The 5,094-nt window shown below is 55.1% G+C and overlaps 1 pseudogene; it reads right to left on the bottom strand.

The window, feature by feature from the left end:
• Positions 1-787: 787 nt before the first annotated feature.
• LOC138379881 (small nucleolar RNA U13) lies at positions 788-879 on the bottom strand (annotated as a pseudogene).
• Positions 880-5,094: the final 4,215 nt, after the last annotated feature.

Below are 5,094 nucleotides of genomic sequence, written 5' to 3'. Positions count from 1 at the left end.
GCCTAGCCCTCCTCCTCCTCCTCCTCCTCCTCCTCCTCCTCCTCCTCGTCCTCCTCGTCCTCGTCCTCCGCCGGTTTCGTGCCGGGATCCCATGGTCCTTGGGGTTGACCAGATGTCCCGTCGCACTTAGTCTCTGCGGGGCTGGCCCCATCGATGCTATGGAGGGGCATCACCGCCAGGAGGCGCTGCGGTTGCGGGCTTCTCGACTCCCTCTCCTTCCCCACCCCTCCGCTCGCCCGCTCCTCCTTTCTTTACTCCCTATCGCCCCGCCCCGTTTTTTCTCCACACACACGCAATTATCACGCTCACGAACTATCCCGGGACCTGGCGTGACTTTCATCGCAATCTCCCCCCCCCCCCCGGACACACACACATAGAGACACACCCTCCCGGCAGGGAGCACCCTGAGTGGTCGAGCAGATGTCGCTGCTGCATGCGGCCTCCGCATGGGTTCGCTGGTTGACCAGATGTCTGGTCCTTGGGTGGTTGACCAGATGTCTGGTCTGTGGTTGTCATCCTGACAGGGAGGCTTCGGGACGGATTTGGTCTCTCTGGCCTCGCTGCCCCTAGGGGTCACCCTGCGATCGGTATTCTTCTCGCGCGGGGCGAGGGGCGCTCCGGAGCATTCCTCTCCTCTCGGAGTTTCTGTCTGCAGTCTCTCGACTTGCTCTCACTCCCCTACCCTGCTGTGTGACTTTCTTTTTGGTCCTTTCATTTTATCTATTCTCTCTTTGCCTTTTCCTGCGCGCCTTTCCGCTCCCCCCCCCCCCCCGGATTCATGGTTTCACGTCACGCGGGTGACGTGCCGACACACCAGGAGGCCCTTCTCACACGTGCGCGTGAACACGCAATCAACACGTTTATGAACTAGAAAGGGATCTGGTGTGACTTTGCTATTATTTCCCCTCCCCTCCTCCCCGCGCTGAGAATGAGTTTCCCCGGGCTCGTGTGCCCGCCTGGGAATCGGCTGCAGACGCCATGGCCCCGGGTCGACCACATGTTGCTCTGGGGTCCACCAGATGTCTCTGGCGAATTGGGGCCCTAGGTGCTTGTGACGGTGTGGTCACTAGGTGTCGCTCTGGGCTCAGTATTCTTCCTTCTCGCTGTGACTTTGGTCTCTTTTTTTCGAAATTTCTTTCTTTCTTCCTCTTTTGCCCTGTTTCCATTTTCCCTTCTTAATCTCTTTCTCTCTTTTTGTTGCTTTTTTTCCACGGCAGATGGGTGATGTGTGTGTGGAGGAAACGCGGCGTCAGGGAGAAGACACATCTCACACGTGCTCGGGAACACCCGATCGTCACGCTTCTGAGTACCGACCGATGGATCTGGTCCCGAATTTTTTAATAGTTTTCTCCTCTCTCTCTCTCTCTCTCTCTCTCTCTCTCCCCCCCTTCCTTCTCTTTCCTTTCTCTCCCTTCCTTTCTTTCTTTCTCTCGCTCTCTCGCTCTCGCTCTTCTTTTCTTTCTGACAGAGTCTCTCGTTCTGTTGCCCTGGCTAGAGTGCCATGGCGTCAGCCTAGCTCACAGCAATCTCAAACTCCTGGGCTCAAGCGATCAGACTGCCTCAGCCTCCCGAGTAGCTGGGATTACAGGCATGTGCCAGCATGCCCAGCTAATTGGATATACGTGTGTGTGTGTGTGTGTGTGTGTGTATATATATATATATATATATATATATATTTTTTTTTTTTTTTTTTTTAAACAGAGTCTCACTCTGTTGCCCAGACTAGAGTGCCGTGGCGTCAGCCTAGCTCACAGCAACCTCAAACTCCTGGGCTCAAGCGATCCTACTGCCCCAGCCTCCCGAGTACCTGGGACTACAGGCATGCGCCACCGTGCCCGGCTAATATTTTTCTGTATATATTTTTAGATACTGTTTCTGTATATATTTTTAGATATATAGTTTCTTTCTATTTTTAGTAGAGATGGGGGTCTCGCTCTTGCTCAGGCTGGTCTCGAACTCCCGACCTTGAGCGATCCACCCGCCTCTACCTCCCAGAGTGCTAGGATTACAGGCGTGAGCCACCCCGCCTGGCGTGTACGTTCTGTATTCACAGACAGACGGAAGGCAGGGAGAATGTTACCCTTTCAAAGCCCGCCCTGCTCGCCTCTCAGCCCACCGATGGCACTCTGAATCCCGTGGCATTCCTTCACTCAGCTGAATTCTTCAGCACCCGACCCCCCCCCCCTCGCCCCACCCCCGTGCCACGGGAGTTCGTTCTCATGGCAGAGCCATCGAGGCTGTTGCCACACGTGTTGTAGGTGCCTAGGCAGACTGTGCCCTGGCCCCGAGGAGGTACGGAACCGCCTATCGCCTCGGGAGGGAGGGACAAGATGTGTCCGTGTCCAAGGCGACGTCCTGTCGATCACGAGGAGGCCTGCAAAGGCTCGTATCTGCCAGGCATTGAGCCACATGACATGAAACACCGGTGTGTTCCTTCACTTAGGTGGTGTCGCGTGTTGATACTCACAGAGGATGATAAACCCACTCGCATGCCGGCTGAGCCCCCTGTGTCTCCTCCTCTATCCACTGAGGGAAAAAACCGCAACGAAAGGTAGAGAACCACAGGGTGGGAAGAGAGCCCGTCGCTCTCCCTATGTGACCGTCCGGAGTGCTCGTTCAGATGGGAGGAGGTGTGTTTGTGTGTGTATGTGTGTGTTTCATTGATTTTGGTGCCATCTTTTCTCTGCAGCTGCGTCAGAGGACAGCGATTTTTCCGATTTTCACTCCGCTGAGTGAATTGCCTTTTGAAGAGAATGTCCACAGGAAGCCTACGGTTCTCCCGCGTGGGTGGCCCTCCTCTAGAAATGAATCTCGTTTCTTGAACGGAGGGGACTTGTTGACGCCATCATGCTTTCGGGACGACTTCTCAGACGCTAGCTTTGGACCGCAACATAGGTGCCCCCCGACATTGCCTCAAGGGTTCCGTGGTGCCTCCTGTCAAGAGACCCCACCGACCGTCCCCAGCCTGCCCGCTCAAGGGAGCCGGGCCCCTTCTGATCTGTCCGCCCGCCGTGAAGCTCCCTCCCGAGGGTCGGAAAGCCCACCTGTTTCCCAGTTCGGTTGAATGATGGGGCACCCGGGCAGGGCACTGGCACCGAGTGACTCCATTCTGAGTCTGTCTGCTCTGTGGGGCGGGGGCGGGTGGGAGGGGGGGCAGTTCCGTCTCGACCGGTGGCCTCCTACCGACTGACTCTATGGGACGGACCATTCTCACTCAGGATCGTGTAACCTTCTTGGCCTAGGCACATCCCGGCACTGAAAGCCACTTTTCGGGGACACTCTCCCACGTACAGATAGATGGCCTGCACGAGTGCTCTTCCTTTCTCGAAACACTGGAAATCTGTCCTCAATTTTACCTGACCTACCTGACGGTGTGTGATAAAGGAGCATAGAACCCTCAGCCACCCTCCACCTTCCCGCTGCCACGAGAGACAGTGCCGAGCGTGAAATTCTATCCCTGACTCTCTGTGTCCACCGTTCTCTGGGTAGGGAAAGAACTTAACCAGATAGGCCCTATCGGTCGCTTATCTGTTCTGATAGTTTTGTGGCAGCCATTTCTTTCCCCCTTTCTTTTCTATTTCTGTCTCTCTCCCCCACCCCCGCCCCCAAATTCTTTCTACGAAGACGTTTAGGATGTCAGATTCTGGCCACATGCCCCCCCTAGGCATAGGGGGGCCAGCATAGACAAAGGTCTTCGGTACCAAGTGTTCATTCCACGGTGACAGATATTGCCACTCTTGTATTGACCAGGGCGAGATCGTGAGTGGGTCAACTCTGAAACTCCCTGTACTCTACTTCTCTCTTGGGTAGGTCCCTGCCCCAACCCTCCGGCTTCTAGCACACACCCAGGGGCACTCTCTCCTCTCTGGATAAAGTTCCAGATGATCCGATCCGCTCCGAGGCGGAAGGGGAGCTGGCCGGGCCACCCACTGTGCGCCCCACCCCCACCCCGCCCCACCCCCGTCAGTCATAGGGTCCGTTCTTTTCAGGATGACACCGGCAGCGGTTGCTGGGTGTCACCTTGCGGCCACTTTGATCAGACCTCGGGATCTGGAAAGTCAGGTGACGTTGGGAGTTTAAGAGCTGACTCCCGGGAGGTGTGGAGGGCGGGGAGGAGAGCACGGTCCGGACGGTCCCACCCTCTTCTTCCCGGGCCCGCAGCTCTGGGCCCGCCCGGGGCAGCCCTAGCCTCTAGCGGGTCTCCGCCCACCCGCCCTGTTGTCTGCGGGAGGCGCCCCTCCTCCCGCTCTCTGCCTCCTCCCGGGACCGTAGGCCTCTGCCCGTCGTCTTTTTTATTTTTATTTTTTCCCTTTTGTTTGTTTCTCTTTTATCTTGTTTTTTAGGCTTATCGAATATCATGTCGTATAAAAACTTAAATCACAGAATGAATTATATTATATAACAAGATGTGGCTTTTTATCCTACGCCGAGAACGATGAATTTTTCTCTTCGTGTCCATTTTCCTGTCCTGGAAGAAATACAAAGTTGCTCGTGATACTTCCCCATCATCTTCCAGTTTCCCCCACTGTCAACACGATGTATTCGATCGTATATCTTTGTGTGTGCACGTGGGCGCCTGTACCTATTTCTTTTCGGCATCAGTCTCAGGTCTTTTGGCACCTAGGGGGGAAAAAGGAGAAACCAATAAAGGACAGAAAGACGTTCTGTCGTTTTACGCTCCCCATCACCACCACCACCACCACCACCACCACTTTTGGGAGCTTGTAGTCTGGCCTATGTCCCCAAGGCAGGTTAAATCTTTTCTTAAAACTCCCAAGTGGTCCCCTGCCCCGCCCCCCCCCAGGTGGGCGGCCGGCAGAGTTCACAGGCTTTGTTTTTGGCAGAGCCTGGACGATTGAAATAATTAACCACAATCATCGCTAAAGCTGAGAACCCCTCCCCCCCTCATTAAAAGCTCTGTATTTCTGCCTAGCCCTGTGTTCGGGGAAATTCGGAGGCTTGAGATGGGAAGGTCTACCCTATTTTCTCCTTTACCGGCAAAATAGACTCTCTCTTTCCTTCCTCCTCAAACAGCTTGTCCTCGTTATTCGGCCTCGTGGGCAGGTGGCCGAGCTTTCGGTAACACCAAGTCTT

The sequence above is a fragment of the Eulemur rufifrons genome, unplaced genomic scaffold (assembly GCF_041146395.1).
Source record: "Eulemur rufifrons isolate Redbay unplaced genomic scaffold, OSU_ERuf_1 scaffold_209, whole genome shotgun sequence".
In the NCBI taxonomy this organism is placed as follows: Eukaryota; Metazoa; Chordata; class Mammalia; order Primates; family Lemuridae; genus Eulemur; species Eulemur rufifrons.
The sequence above is the reverse complement of the archived record's forward strand: the minus strand, read 5'-3'. Positions and strand labels throughout refer to the sequence as shown.